General features: G+C 37.1%; 1 protein-coding gene across 7 annotated transcripts in view; it reads right to left on the bottom strand.

Moving 5' to 3' along the window:
• The window catches only part of MSANTD4 (Myb/SANT DNA binding domain containing 4 with coiled-coils), a 40,287-nt gene that overhangs the window by 1,817 nt on the left and 21,613 nt on the right, over positions 1–16,857 (bottom strand). The window lies entirely within an intron of this gene.

A 16,857-nucleotide genomic window follows, 5' to 3' on the forward strand; every position in this document is an offset into this window, starting at 1 on the left:
ATATTGGTTTGTTATAGTTTGATAAAGGGAGTGGCTGGGGCATATAGACTCAAGATTGGTTGGTTTGCATATGAAATGCATGCTGCAGGCTATCTCTAAGAATTGGCTAGTCCTGAGAGGAGCAGTCTCTACCTAGTCAGAGAGGCCACAAATTGACCCTGCGATGAATGTATGCCAAGTAGACAAATGCAGAATCTAGGAAAGCAGAGAACAGGGAGAAATTTGCTGATTCATAAAATTGAAAATTCAGAATTAGCCTCAATATCAGGAGAGGTTTGATTCAACAGTTCAAGTGATCTCATCAAGGGCTCAACTTTACCGTCTCATTTATATCTTCCCTGATAAGCTCTATACAGAGACTTGCCAACTGTGCCACTCAATATAGCAAAATGGTTTTATACATTTCCAGATATCTCATCTCCATGGGAAGCTAAGATGTCAAGGGGAAGAGTGAACGTTTCTTTCTTAGAAGTTTCAACAAATACCTTCTTCTGTTTCATTGGCTCTGAATGAGTTATCTGCCTGTCTCTGAACCAACCTTGTAGCAAGAGAATGGAATATAGGGATAGGCTTGCACACATCATACCCCGCTCCTAGAGCTTGTGGTCAAGTCAACCTTCCTTGGACTGTGAAGATGGGAAACGTAGTGATTTCTAGAAGAAAATCTATAAACCCAGGAAGAGGACATGAATTCTGACATACAAAACAAAAATGCCTGTTAGTCAGAATTTTTCATATTTCTGGTACCAGTACGTATATCACAGTAGCAAAAGATGCCAGATTCCTCTTTCTTTCAGGACAGAAAAGCATGACTTTACCTGGTAGTAACTCAAACTATCTGGGAATGTTTAGAAAACACACACACAATTTATTAATGTGTATTTTAACAAGTAGAGAAGACAGATATTACCAATACCATTTTGGTTAAACTGAAGCGTTACTCTTACTAAAGCAGTCTTTCACATCTTGGCCCACATCAAAAGTGCTAAAATTTTATCGAATTATGGTTTTCTCCAGACATATGCCCAGGAATGGGATTGCAGGAACATATGGTAGCTCTATTCTTTTTTTTTAAGGGACCTCCATACTGCTCTCCATAATAGCTGTACCAACAATGGGAATGTTTCCTTTTTCTCCACACCCTCTCCAGCATTTATTTGTAGACTTTTTGATGATGGCCATTCTGACCAGTGTGAGGTGATACCTCACTGTAGTTTCGATTTGTATTTCTCTAATAATTAGTGATGCTGAGCATGTTTTCATGTGCTTTTTGGCCATCTGTATGTCTTCTCTGAATAAATGTCTATTTAGATCTTCTGCCCATTTTTTGATTGAGTTGTTTTTTCAATATTGAGCTGTATAAGATGTTTGTATATTTTGGAGATTAATCCCTTGTCGGTCACATTGTTTTAAATATTTTCTCCCATTCTGTAGCTTGTCTTTTCATTTTGTTTATGGTTACCTTTGCTGTGCAAAAGCTTTTAAGTTTAATTAGGTCCCATTTGTTTATTTTTGTTTTTATTTCCATTACTCTAGGAAACAAATCCAAAAGAATATTGCTGTGATTTATGTCAAAGAGTATTCTGCCTACATTTTCCTCTAGGAGCTTTATAGTATCTGGCTTTACATTCAGGTCGTTAATCCATTTTGAGTTAAGTTTTGTTCATGATGCTAGAGAATGTTCTAATTTTATTCTTTTACATGTAGCTGTCCAGTTTTCCCAACACTACTTATTGAAGAGACTGTCTTTTCTCCATTGTATATTCTTGCCTCCTTTGTCATAGATTAGTTGACCATAGGTGTGTAGGTTTATTTCTGGGCTTTCTACCCTGTTGCGTTTTTGTGCACCCAATGTTCATAGCAGCACTATTTACAATAGCCAAGACATGGAAGCAACATAAGTGTCTATCAACAGATGAATGGATAAAGAAGATGTTGTATATATACAATGGAATATTACTCAGCCATAAAAAAGTGAAATAATGCTATATGCATTGACATGGATGGACTAAGAAATTATCATACTAAGTAAGCCAAAGATAAATATATTATATTGTTTATATGTGGAATCTAAAAAATATGATACAAATGAACTTATTTACAAAACAGAAATAGACTCACAGATATAGAAAACAAACTGATAGTTACCAAAGGGGAAAGGGAGGGAAGGATAAATTAGGAGTCTGTGATTAAAATATAAACACTACTATATATAAAATAGATAACCAACAAGGACCAATTGTATACACAGGGAACTATACTTAGTATCTTAAAATAACTTATAATGAAAGGAACTATAAAAAGGGAATATATATATATATATATATATATATGTATAATTGAATCACTTTGCTGTACACCTGAAACTAACACAACATTGTAAATCAATGATATTTCAATAAAAATTTTTTTAAGCACTAACATTTTAGTAGCCCACTTGGAGTAAACTGGAAGCTATTTAGAGGCATTTATGTGGGACTTGGTGAAAAACCTTAACTCTATTTTTTTCTATATTACATAATTGATAAGAAATAAGAATACAAAGCATTAGTGAATAAATCTGTCCATGCTTTCAAATCAGATATTTTCCAAATAAATTTACTGTGAAACATGAGCTTAGTTCTGTAGCCATACCTTTTGTTTTAAATCAGGTTGTATACTTAAATGCCTACCCACAATTCTCAACAAAGGAGAGACAACCTCTTTAAATCCTTAATGGTTGACATCAACCAGAAACGCTATTTGTACTAGTGATTTTTTTAAAAAGTTTAAACCATTTTTACAACCATTCAAAAATTTACAACAAATAAAATTATATTTAAAGGATACAACAAATCTTCCCTTTCTTTTGTCAACAAATATAATGTTGAAAGTTCTTGATAAATGTGAATAGATTTGAATCCAATAAAACTTTTTGTATGAATTATTTTAAAATGATGAAATTTTGATGAATGCACATGCTTTATTGGAGCAGTCACCCTGAAGCTCACTTGGATGCCATTAAAGAGTATATGTGACACAAAGGGATGGAAGAATCTGCCAAATATATATAAGGACAGAGATTCTTTGCTGCTACAGCCAAGAGCTCTGCTTTGTAAAGTCTCTCTCCCTTCTCCACTTCCCACCCATAGATACCATGGCAAAACCTTGGGTGAGGTACAGTGACCCTTGAGCATGCCTCCTGCAGATTTAGGTGTCCCTTGTTCATAATGGGCAGTGGCACATTCTTCAGTTGGCTACTAAAATGGATATCCAGAGGACAATCCTTGGCCCCTTGGCCCTGCACTAGGGGCAGAGCAACAGGTACCAGGTAAATCAGAGGGAACTATGGGACTTGCTCTCAGAAGTGTCCCTGACAAGACAACCCCTAGTTTGAGGCCATTCACCACCATCCTCAGGGCTGAGGTACACCTGGAATCCATTCATGAATACCTATTAGGGACCTTTGCCCTAAAAGTACAATTACAATGCCAAATGCTAAGAACAACCTACATTATATCTTCCTAAATCCTGCTAACAAATAAAATAGTAACACTGGGGGAGATGGTACTTACAGCAAAGATTGCTGTTCTTCCACATCATCTATTTTCTCCTTCAAGAATAACTGAACCTGAATCCTTGATTTTTATCTGGGCACAAAACTCATTTTCCAACTTCCCTCTGTGGCTATGATTTTGTCCCTTAACTTTCACTTAAAAAACTGGATGCCTCCTAAGGACATAGTTTCCTCTGAAGCCCTCTCAAAAGAAGTCTCTTTCTTTTCTCCTATTGGATCTGAAGGTGATACATGCTATCCTTGCTCCTTATTGCTGCTGCCAGATCATTATTCCTCTCTTCTTTCTAAAAATCCAGCTCCGTTGAAGGACTTGCCTTACATCTATTATTTCCATTTATTGCAGTCATCTACCATATTCCTGGTCATTTCTCATTCATTAGAGATTTTAGTCCCTGACTTTCTGCCCATCTCTTTACCTACATTCGTATCACTATTTTTGGTGATTTCAGTATGCACATAGAGAATTAATCTAAACCTTGGCCTCACTGGTCCTTGCACACATTGCCTCCATGGTCCTGTTTCCAACACATGAGGCAGCCACTAACAGTCATGCAGTCTGTGAAATACACATTAGTGAGGCTACAATAAACACTACATCCTACAATGAGACTACAGTAGTCCCCCGAGAGACAGACAGAAGTTGGTCCTTCATAATGCTGATGAACTGCCAAACTAAACAGCTCTGGAATCATCTAACCTTGGACTTTGTTTTGTGAAATCATAAATTCCCTTATAGTTTGAGCCATTTAGAGTTGGTCTTTTCTTTAACTGTACCCAAAGGTATCCTAAATAGTACAAGCACAGGTGTAACAGATGTATATCATCTATTATTAAGTAATGTCCAGATCTGCATCAAAACAAATCAAAACATCTACAAGGAGAATGAATGATTGGAAGGAGTAGTGCATTAATCCAAGTGAAACAGTGATGGGTTTGGGATAGTATGGTGACAGCAGAAATGGAAAGAAGGGAACAGAATGAAAAATTATTTAGAGGTAAAATCTATAAGACAACTGTGATTGATTGGACTTCTGTGTGAAAAACAGGGTTTACTCAAAGAAAAATGCCAAGTTTCTAGCTTGAACTCCTAGGAGGAGGGTGTTATTATTTGTTGACCTCTTGAACAGTTGAGGAAGACCAGGTTTGCAGTAGATCAAGAGTTCAATTTTAGATGCACTGAATTTGAGGTGTCTGTGAAACATCTGAACAGAACAGAGGAGAAATCTGGGCAAGAGATTGAACTTTGAAAGTCAGTATATATTCAATAGATAGTAATTGAAGACGTTGAAATGTCTGAGCATCTGGGTAGAAAATATAGACCTGTAGCTTCCAAACTTTACTGCACATGAGAATCACCTGAAGAACTTATTTAAAACACAGATTGCTGGACCCCACCCCAGAGGTCCTGATTCAGTGGGTGTGATGATTAGTTTTATATGTCAACTTGGCTAGGCTCTAGTACCTGTTATTTAATCAAACACTAATGTGGGGGTTTCTGTGAAGGTATTTTCTGGATGTTGTCAACATCTATAATCAGTTGACTTTAAGTAAGGGAAATAACCCTCAATAAAATGAGTGGGCCTCGTCCAATCAGTTGAAAGGCCTTAAGGGCAAAAACTGAGATTCCCCAGAGAAGAAATTCTATCTCAAGACTGACGCATCAATTCCTGCCCGAGTTTCTCACCTGCCCCTGCACTAGAAATTCTGGACTTGCCAGTCTCCACAATTGCATGAGCGAATTCTTTAAAAAAATACATACCCTGTTGGTCTTGGTTTTCTGGAGAACCCTGGTAAGTATAGTAGGTCTGAGTGCAGGGCCCCAGAATTTGTAAATATTTCTAACAGTTTCACAAGTAATATTGATGCTGCTGGCTCAGGGGCTACACTTTGAGAACCACTGATGTAGAATAAAAAGATCATAGTGCTGAGTCTTAAAAAATTTGACATTTAAAAGATGGGAAAAGATGCCAGGAACTGGCAAAAGACAGAGAAAAGCAATGGTCAGATATAGAACAGTGAATCAAGAGTGTGACCAGAGAAGCCAAATGAAGAATGGAAGAAAGGGGACTTCCCTGGTGGCACAGTGGTTAAGCATCTGCCTGCCAATGCAGGGGACGTGGGTTCTATCTCTGGTCTGGGAAGATCCCACATGCCACAGAGCAACTAAGCCCATGCTCCACAACTACTGAGCCTGTTCTCTAGAGCCCACGAGCCACAACTACTGAGGTGCATGTGCTTAGAGGCCATGCTCCACAACAAGAGAAGCCACCACAATGACAAGCCCATGCACTGCAACTAGAGAAAGCCTGCGCACAGCAACAAAGACCAAGTGCAGCCAAAAATAAATAAGTAAATATATAAGTTTATATTAAAAAAAAAGAATGTAAGAAAGGAGTGGTCACCTGGTTTGGATAATATTGAAAGCTCAAGTGAGACAAAGAATGGGGAGTTGAGTCAGGCAGAGTCAGAAAGGAAAAAGTCAGAAAGCTTTGGCTGTGAAAGGCATTGAGGGGAGATGGACATCTAGAAATTATTCATTTATTCAGTCACTTTTATGTATTAATTGTATTTATTTATTTATTTATTTATTGTGGTACACGGGCCTCTCACTGTTGTGGCCTCTCACTGTTGTGGCCTCTCGCATTGCGGAGCACAGGCTCCGGACGCGCAGGCTCAGCGGCCATGGCTCACGGGCCCAGCCGCTCCATGGCATGTGGGATCTTCCTGAACCGGGGCACGAACCCGCGTCCCCTGCATCAGCAAGCAGACTCTCAACCTCTGCGCCACCAGGGAAGCCCATGTATTAATTTTAAATGGTAGAGAGTAGAGCACATTTATGTAATGATGCAAAGTAGCATATATAAAGACTGAGGTTGAAAATACAGGAAAAGAGATAGCTTGTGTGTGTCTGAAAAAGCGGAAGGAATGAGATCAACACCAAGAGGATACAAGAAAATATTCTCTTTTAATAAAAGTTCAGACTACCTCTGGACTGTTTATTGAAATGATATGCTGAACTATACAGAATTGCCAATATTTAAGCACTTTTTACTTATAAGTATAACAATTTCATAGGTTCAAGTAATAATTAAATATAATAACTGGCCTTTACTGAGTACTATATGACAGTTAATTCTGATATTTAGGATTTAATCTTTACAACAACCCTGTGAAGTATTAACCATTCTACATAAAAAGAATATGAGTCACTGAGAAATTAGATATTTTATCCAAAATTATAGAGTTGGCAATTGGAGAATCTAAATTTAAAATCAAATATTCTTATTACAGACCCTGGACCCTTAATCACTGCTTGATATATCATCATACTGTCCTTGTTCTAAAAGGAAGAAAATTAGGAAAAGAATAAGTGTAGATATGTAACTCTGGTGTCCAGAAGTTCAATAAGTTACTGTCTGGTGGCTTCTAATTCCTTAAAGTTAAGGTTATCCACTGAACATAAAGGGAGAGGCAAAGGAAGGTCCGAGCTTTCCTGTGGGAAACCTCCTGAAATCATGTGTATTAGTTTTCTAGGGCTGCTTTAACAAGTAATCACAAGCTGGTGACTTCATACAACAAAAATTTTTTCTCTCACAATTCAGGAATCCAGAAGTCTGACATCAGGGTGTCAACAGGGCTACTTCTTTCTGGAGGTTGAAAGAGAATCTGTTCCATGCCTTTCTCCTAGCTTCTGATAGTTACCAACAAGGGTGTTCCTTGGTTTATAGCTACATCACTCCACTCTCTGCCTCCATCGTCACATGTCTTTCCCTATGTGTATTCTCATCTCCAAATCTTGCACTCATAAAGACACCAGTCATTGGATTTAGGGTCCACCTTAATCCAATATAACCTCATCTTAACTTGATTACATCTGCAAACACTCTACTTCCCAAAAATGTTACATTCGCAAGTACCTGTCAGGACTTCAACATATCTTTTTGAGAGACACAGTTCAACCCACAGCACATGGTTTTGAAGAATGGAAGAGCGTGCATTCTAAAGAACCAAAGCAATATTGTCAAGTGCTGTTGAGAGCCAAGATGGGGCTGTGAATTTAAAGTAACACCAATCTGCCTGGGAACAAGAATGAAATGGTGGTCATAGAATATGAGCTGGGAAAGAACAGATGAGAGAGGAGAAATTGGAAAGGGCACTGGACTACAAGTCCTGAGAATGAAAAAGAACTTACAGCAAGCTGGGAGGTTTTGGAATTGTACTCACTGAGCTGGTGTTTGAATTCATTATCATGGAGGAACAGGGTGGCTTAGCCCAGAAGAATATTGTGGGACAGAATGGGTGTTTGAGGTGAAGTGGAAGAGGTGGAACTGGTTATGAGGACACAGAACTCAGTGGTCAAAGCTTTCAGGGATTCTCCACCTAGACACCAAAGTTACCTGGAAAGTTCCTAGAACAATCAAGTGTAGAGAGAAAATGAGTCAGTGAATGTGACAGAGAAGAGTAATGAAAAGAGAACGACACTGGGTTTTGGTCAGTGGATTAGTTTCAAAGATGCATTTTTTTTTTTAATAAAAGAATGAAGAAGCAACAATCTGGACAAAGCATGGGGAGCAAAGAGGACTCTAAACGAAACAACTGATCCCAAATCCCATAGGAGGGCACCAGAATACATAGCAAATATGTATGAATTGAAACATTTGTCATTCTGTCATTTGCAGAATCATTAAAAGAAACATTAGATCTGGGATCCTCCCTAGGTAGGATGAACCTCCTTGGCTGGTTTGAAAACCAAATCATCTTTAATGGGAAAGAGAATCATCCAAATGGTATGGTTACCTCAGCGAATGCAAGGCCAAGCCAAGTCCACTCCTACTGCAGTGTGTATTGTGCAGCCAAAGGAAAAGAATCACAGAACACACACTTGGCTACCAGGGCCCACACCTATGGTTTGGAAACAGTGCTCAAATTAGTGGGGAATGAATTATAAGCTGGGCAGATTGATGTTCATTTTATATTAACATTTTTATTCAAAAGGTACCCAGGAAGACTTTGGAAGACATAAAGATACTGATTTTCAATATCAATCAAGATGGCAGAGTAGGAAGACCCTGAGCTCACCTTCCTCTACAAACTCATCTAAATTACAATTACATATAGAGTAATTCTCTTTGAGAACGACCAGAGGACTAGCAGAATGGCTCTTCTACAACCAATGTTATAAAGAAAGAACCACACAGAGTATGGAAGGAAGGGAGGAGAAGAAATCTAGTCAGGACCCACACTCATGTTTGGTGACCCAGAAGAAGAGGGGGATATAATGGGCTCAGGGATCCTCCCTAGGTAGGATGAACCTCCTTGGCTGGTTTGAAAACCAGTGGGGCTTACCAGATGGTTGTAGGAAACCAAGACTCTGCTCTTGAAGAACATGCATACAGACTTGCTTGCTCTGAGTCCCAGCACAAAGGCAGCAGATTGGTGCTCTAGCCAGCCTGCCAGGACCACTCCAGCATGCCCCCAGCCCACACCAACCTACTACAGGCTGTCCTGCTGTGGCACTGCTTCCTGCCAAGGTGTAGACCACCATCACCCTGAGGAGAAGTGGAACTAGATCAGAACTATGGCTCCAGCCTCTTGGGCCCTGGCCTGCCCCCAGCCAAGTCAGAGACCACCACTGACCCTGAGAGAAGCCCCTGTTTGCACCAGACTTGAGCTCTAGCCCCTCAAACTGCAGACCTACCCTCCACCAAACCACTGGTTGCCAGTACACCCTGGGAAAGACAATCCATGCTTCAGATCCAAGTCTCTAACCAAAACCACTGGGCAGCTACAAACCACATGAGGATGCTCTCACACAAGGACATACCTTCTGGACCAGGATAGGTAACTGTTTTGCCTAATTTCATGGATAAAAATAGAGAAAGTCAAACAAAATGAGAGACAGAGGAATATGTTCCAAAGGAAAGAACAAGATAAAACCCTGGGGGTGGGAGGGAACATAATGAAATGGAGATAGGTAATTTACCTGATAAAGACTTCATAGCAGTAGTAACAAAAATGCTTACTGAATTTGGGAAAACAATAGAAGAACACAGTGAGAACTTCATCAAAGAACTAGAAAATATAAAAAAGAACCAATCATAACTGAAAAATACAAAAACTGAAAGTAAAAGTACACTAGAAGGAATTAACAGCAGATTAGGTGAAACAGAAGAACACGTAAGAAACCTGGGAGACAGAATAGTGGAAATCACCCAATCAGAATGGCATAGAGAAGACAAATTAATTAGGATAGTTTAAGGAACCTCTAGGACAGAATCAAGTTACAAATATTTGCATTATAGGGTACGCAGAAGGAGAAGAGAGAGAGAAAGGGGCAGAAAAGGTATTTGATGACATTATGGCTAAAAACTTTTCTAACCTGAAGAAGAAAACAGATATCCAAGGCCACGAAGCACAGAGAGTCCCAAACAACATGAATTCAAAGAGATCCACAAAAAGACATATCATAATTAAAAAGGCAAAAGTTAAAAATAAAGACAGAATTTAATGGCAGCAAGAGAAAAACAAAGAGTCACATACAAGGGAATTCCCATAAGGGTATCAGTTGATTTTTCAGCAGAAACTTTGCAGGCCAGGAGGGAGAGGCATGACATATTTAAAGTGCTGAAAGGAAAAAAACCTACAACCAAGGATACTCTACCAGGCAAGGTTATCATTCAGAATTGAAGGAGAGAGAAAGAGTTCCCAGAAAAGCAAAAAAAAAAAAAGAGTTTATTATTACTAAGTCAGCCCTACAAGAATGTTAAAGGGTCTTCTTTAAGTGAAAAAGAAAAGGCTATGAAACAAAAAAATAAGAAAATATATGAAGAAAAATCTCACTGATAAATGTCAATATATACGAAATTCAATGGATAAACCACTTAAGTTAGTATCAAGGTTAAAAGACAAAAATTGTAAAATCAACTATAACTGCAATCAGCAGCTAAAGGATACACATAAAATGTAAAATATTACACCAAAACCTAAAACATGGAGGGGTAAATTAAAAATATAGAGCTTTTAGAATGTGTTTGAACTTAAATGACTATCTATTTAAAACAAGTAGTTATATTTATAGGTCAAAATATATGAACCCATGGTAACCACAAATCAAAAACCTACAATAGATACACAAAAACAAAGAGAAAGGAATCCAAACATACAATAAAAAAAATCATCAAACCACAGGGAAAACACTAAAAGAAGAAGAAAAGAGAACTACAAAAACAACAAGAACACAAGTAACAAAATAGCAATAAGTACATACCTATCAATAATCACTTTAAATGTCAATGGACTAAATGCTCAATTCAAAAGACACAGGGTGACTGAATGGATAAAAAAACAAGACCCATCTATATGCTGGCTACAAGAGAGTCACTTCAAACTAAAGACACATACAGACTGAAAGCGAAAGGACAGAAAAAAAATGTTTCATGCAAAAGGAAATGAAAAGAAATCTGGGTAGTAATACTCATATTGGACAAAACAGACTTTTTTAAGTCTTAAAACAAAAGACAAAGAAGGGCATTATATAATGATAAAGGGGTCAATTCAAGAAGAGGATATAATATTCATAAACATATATGCACCTAATTTAGGAGCACCTAAATATAAAGTAAATATTAACAGACATAAATGGAGAAACTGACAGTAATACAAATATCCACCTACATCAATGGATAGATCATCCAAACAAAATCAATATGGAAAGAGTGGCTTTAAATGATATTTTAGACTAGATGGACTTAATACATATCCATTGAACATTCCATCTGAAAACAGCAGAATACACATTCTTTTCAAACGCACATGGAACTTTCTCCAGAATAGATAATATGCTAGGCTACAAAGCAGTTGTCAATAAATTTAAGATGATTGAAATTTATACCAAGCCTTTTTTCCAACTACAATAATTAGAAACTAAAAATCAATAACAGGAAGAAACCTGGGGAAAAGACACAAACACATGGAGACTAAGCAACATGCTACTAAAAGACCAATGGGGCAACAAAAAAAAAACAAAATAAAACTTAAAAAAAATACCTTGAGAAAAATGAAAATAGAAACAAAACTTCACAAAATCTATGGGATACAGCAAAAGCAGTTCTAAGAGGGAAGTTTATACAAATACAGGCTCACTTCAACAAACAAGAAATATCTCAAATCCTTTCCATCTAATGGAATTAGAAAAGGAAGAAAGAAAGCCCAAAGTCAGCAGAAGAAAGGAAATATTAATAATAAGATAAGAATAAACAAATGAGACCTAATGAAATTTAAAAGCTTTTTGCACAGCAAAGGAAACCATAAACAAGATGAAAAGACAACCCTTAGAATGGGAGAAAATATTTGCAAATGAAGCAACTGACAAAGGATTAATTTCCAAAATATACAAGCAGCTCATGCAGCTCAATAATCAAAAAAGCAAACAACACAATCAAAAGTCCAAGTCTCTGGACTAACAGAGAACTTCAGGTCCCAGGGAATATTAATCAGTATGCAGACTCCCAAAAGTCCTCATCTCAATACCAAGACCCAGCTCCACCCAACTGCCTGCAAACTCCAATGCTGGATGCCTCAGGCCAAACATCCTGCAAGACAGGAACACATCCCCACTCATCAAAAAAAAAAAAAAATGAGACAAAAGAAAAACATGTTACAGACAAAGCAGCAAAGTACAAACCTACATACAAAATAAATGAAGAGGAAATAGGCAACATACATGAAAAAGAATTCAGAGTAATGATACTAAAGATGATCCAGGATATGGGAAATAGAATGGAGGCACAGATTGAGAAAATACAAGAAATGTTTAACAAGGATGTAGAAAAACTAAAGAACAAACAGTGAGGAACAACACAATAAATGAAATGAAAAATACACTAGAAGAAATCAATAAAGGAATAACTGAGACAGAAAAACAAATAATGAGCCAGCAGACAGAATGATGGAAATAACTGTAAAAAGCAGAATAATGAAAAAAGAATGAAAAGATATGAGGACAGTCTTGGAGACCTCTGTGACAACATTAAATACAGCAACATTTGAATTATAGGGGTCCGAGAAGAAGAGGAGAAAGAGAAAGGGTCTGAGAAAATATTTGAAGAGTTTATAACTGAAATCTTCCCTAACATGGGAAAGGAAATAGTCACCCAAGTCCAGGAAGTGCAGAGAGTCCCATACAGGATAAACCCAAGGAGAAAAACACGAAGACACATACTTATCAAACTAACAAAAATTAAATTCAAAGAAAAAACCTTAAAAGCAGCAAGGGAAAACCAAAAAATAACATACAAGGGAATCCCAATAAGTTATCAGCTATTTTTTCAGCAGAAAGTCTTCAAGCCAGAAGGGAGGGGCAGGATATATTTAAAGTAATAAAAGGGAAGAACCTACAACAAAGATTACTCTACCCATCAAGGATCTCATTTGGATTTGATGGAGAAATCAAAAGCTTTACAGACAAGCAAAAGCTAACAGAATTCAGCACCACCAAATCAGCTTTACAACAAATGCTAAAAGAACTTCTCTAGGCAGGAAACACAAGACAAGAAGAAGAAAAGGACCTACAAAACAGACCCCAAACAATAAAGAAAATGGCAATAGGAGCATACATATTGATAATTAACTTAAATATAAATGGATTAAATGCTCCAACCAAAACACACAGACTGGCTGAATGGATACAAAAAAAGACCCGGGGCTTCCCTGGTGGCGCAGTGGTTGAGAGTCCGCCTGCCGATGCAGAGGACACGGGTTTGTGCCCCGGTCCGGGAAGATGCCACATGCCGCGAAGCGGCTGGGCCCGTGAGCCAAGGCTGCTGAGCCTGCGCGTCCGGAGCCTGTGCTCCACAACGGGAGAGGCCCCAACAGTGAGAGGCCCACCTTCAGACCCAGAGAAACATACAAACTGAAAGTGAGGAGATGGAAAAAGATATTCCATGCAAATGGCAATCAAAAGAAAGCTGGAGTAGCAGTATTCATATCAGATAAACTAGACTTTAAAATAAAGACTATTACAAGAGATAAGGAAGGACACTATATAATAATCAAGGCATCAATCCAAGAAGACATAATAATTATAAATATTTATGCACCCAGCATACAAGCACTTCAATACATAAGGCAAATGTTAACAGCCATAAAAGGGGAAATTGACAGTAATGCAAAAATAGTGGGGGACTTTAACACCCCAATTACACCAATGGACAGATCATCTAGACAGAAAATAAGTAAGGAAACACAAGCTTTAAATGAAATAGACCAGATAGACTTAATAGATATTTATAGGACATTCCATCAGAAAGCAGCAGAATACACTTTCTTCTTAAGTACACACAGATCATTCTCCAGGATAGATCACATCTTGGGTAACAATTCAAGCCTCAGTAAATTTAAGAAAATTGAAATCGTATCAAGCATCTTTTCCAACCAAAACACTGAGATTAGAAATCAATTATAGGAAAAAAAAAAAACTGTGAAAAACACAAACACATGGAGGCTAAACAATACGCTACTAAATAAACAAGAGGTCACTGAAGAAATCAAAGAGGAAATGAAAAAGTTCATAGAAACAAATGACAATGAAAACACGACAACCCAAAATCTATGGGATGCAGCAAAAGCAGTCCTAAGAGGGAAGTTTATAGCAATTAAATCCTACCTGAAGAAATAAGAAAAATCTCAAATAAACAAACTAACCTTACACCTAAAGCAACTAGAGAAAGAAGAACAAACAAAACCCAAAGTTAGTAGAAGAAAAGAAATCATAAATATCAGAGCAGAAATAAATGAAACAGAGACAAAGAAAACAATAGCAAACATCAATGAAACTAAAAGCTGGTTCTTTGGGAAAATAAACATAATTGATAAACCTTTAGTCAGACTCATCAAGAAAAAAAGGGAGAGCACTCAAATCAATAAAATTAGAAATGAAAAAGAAGTTACAACTGACACTACAGAAATACAAAAGGTGATAAGAGACTACTACAAGCAACTATATGCCAATAAAATTGACAACCTGGAAGAAATGGACAAATTCTTAGAAAAGTACAACCTTCCAAGACTGAACCAGGAAGAAATAGAAAATATAAATAGACCAATCACAAGTAATGAAATTGAAACTACAATTAAAAATCTTCCAACAAACAAAAGTCCTGGACCAGATGGCTTCACAGGTGAATTCTATCAAACATTTAGAGAAGAGCTAACACCTATCCTCCTCATACCCTTCCAAAACACTGCTGAGGAAAATGAGCTTGGGAGTGTTCCTTCCTCTGCAATTCCTCAACAAAAAATTCCTCAACAAAATACTAGGAAACAGAATCCAATAACACATTAAAAGGATCATACACCATGATCAAGTGGGATTTATCCCAGGGATGCAAGCATTCTTCAATATATACAAATCAATCAATGTGATATACCATATTAACAAATTAAAGAATAAAAACTGTATGATCATTTCGATAGATGCAGAAAAAGCTTTTGACAAAAGTCAACACCCATTTATGATAAAAAGAACTCTCCAGAAAATAGGCATAGAGGGAACCTACCTCAACATAATAAAGGCCATATACGACAAACCCACAGCAAACATCATTCTCAGTGTTGAAAAACTGAAAGCATTTCCTCTAAAATCAGGAATAAGACAAGGATGTCCACTCTTGCAACTATTATTCAACATAATTTTGGAAGTCCTGCTATGGCAAACAAAGAAGAAAAAGAAAAGGAATCCAAAGAAGATCCAAAGAAGTAAAACTTCTTTTCTTTGCAGATGACATGGTACATACATAGAGAATTCTAAAGATGCCATCGAAAACTACAAGAGCTAATCAATGAGTTTGGTAAAGTTGAAGGATACAAAATTAACGCAAAGAAGTCGATTGCATTCCTATACACTTACAGTGAAATATCAGAAAGAGAAATTAAGGAAACAATTCCATTTCCATTGCAACATAAAGAATAAAATACCTAGGAATAAACCCACCTAAGGAAGTAAAAGATCTGTACTCAGAAAACTATAAGACACTGATGAAAGAAATCAAAGATGACAGAAACAGATGGAGGGATATACCATGTTCTTGGACTGGAAGAATCAATATTGTGAAAATGACTATATTACCCAAAGCAATCTGCAGATTCAATGCAATCCTTATCAAATTACTAATGACATTTTTCACAGAAGTAGAACAAAAAATTCTACAACATGTATGGAAACACAAAAGACCCTGAATAGCCAAAGCAATCTTGAGAAAGAAAAACAGAGCTGGAGGAATCAGGTTCCCTGACTTCAGACTATACTACAAAGCTACAGTAATCAAGAGTATGGTACTGACACAAAAACAGAAATATAAATCAATGGAACAGGATAGAAAGCCCAGAGATAAACCCATGCACCGATGGTCACCTAATCTATGACAAAGGAGGCAAGGATATACAATGAAGAAAAGTCAGTCTCTTTAATAAGCGGTGCTGGGAAGACTGGACGCTACATGTAAAAGAATGAAATTAGAACATTCCCTAACATCATACACAAAAATAAACTCAAAATGGATTAAAGACCTAAATGTAAGACTGGACACTATAAAACTCTCAGAGGAAAATATAGGAAGAACACTCTTTGACATAAATCACAGCAAGTTCTTTTTTGACCCACCACCTAGAGTAATGAAAATAAAAACAAAAATAAACAAATGGGATCTATTAAACTTAAAAGCTTTTGCACAGCAAAGAAAAGCATAAATGAAATAAAAAGACAACCCTCAGAATGGGAGAAAATATTTGTAAACGAAGCAAGTGACAAAGGATTAATCTCCAAAATATACAAACAGCTCATGAAGCTCAATAATCAAAAAAGCAAACACAATAAAAAAGTGGGTGGAAGACCTAAACAGACATTTCTCCAATGAAGACACACAGATGGCCAAAGGTACATGAAAAGATGATGAACATCACTAATTATTAGAGAAATATAGATCAAAACTACAATGAGATATCACTTCACACCAGTCAGAATGGCCATCATCAAAAAATCTACAAACAATAAGCGCTGGAGAGGGTGTGGAGAAAAGGGAACCCTCTTGCACTGTTGGTGGGAATGTAAATTTATACATCCATATATACTCCATATATACTCCATATATACTGTTTATATGGAGAACAGTATGGAGTTTCCTTAAAAAACTAAAAATAGAACTTCCATATGACCCAGCAATCCCACTACTGGGCATATACCCTGAGAAAACCATAATTCAAAAAGAGACATGTACCACAACGTTCACTGCTGCAATGTTTACAAT

Source organism: Orcinus orca, chromosome 8 (genome assembly GCF_937001465.1).
Source record: "Orcinus orca chromosome 8, mOrcOrc1.1, whole genome shotgun sequence".
Lineage (NCBI taxonomy): Eukaryota > Metazoa > Chordata > Mammalia > Artiodactyla > Delphinidae > Orcinus > Orcinus orca.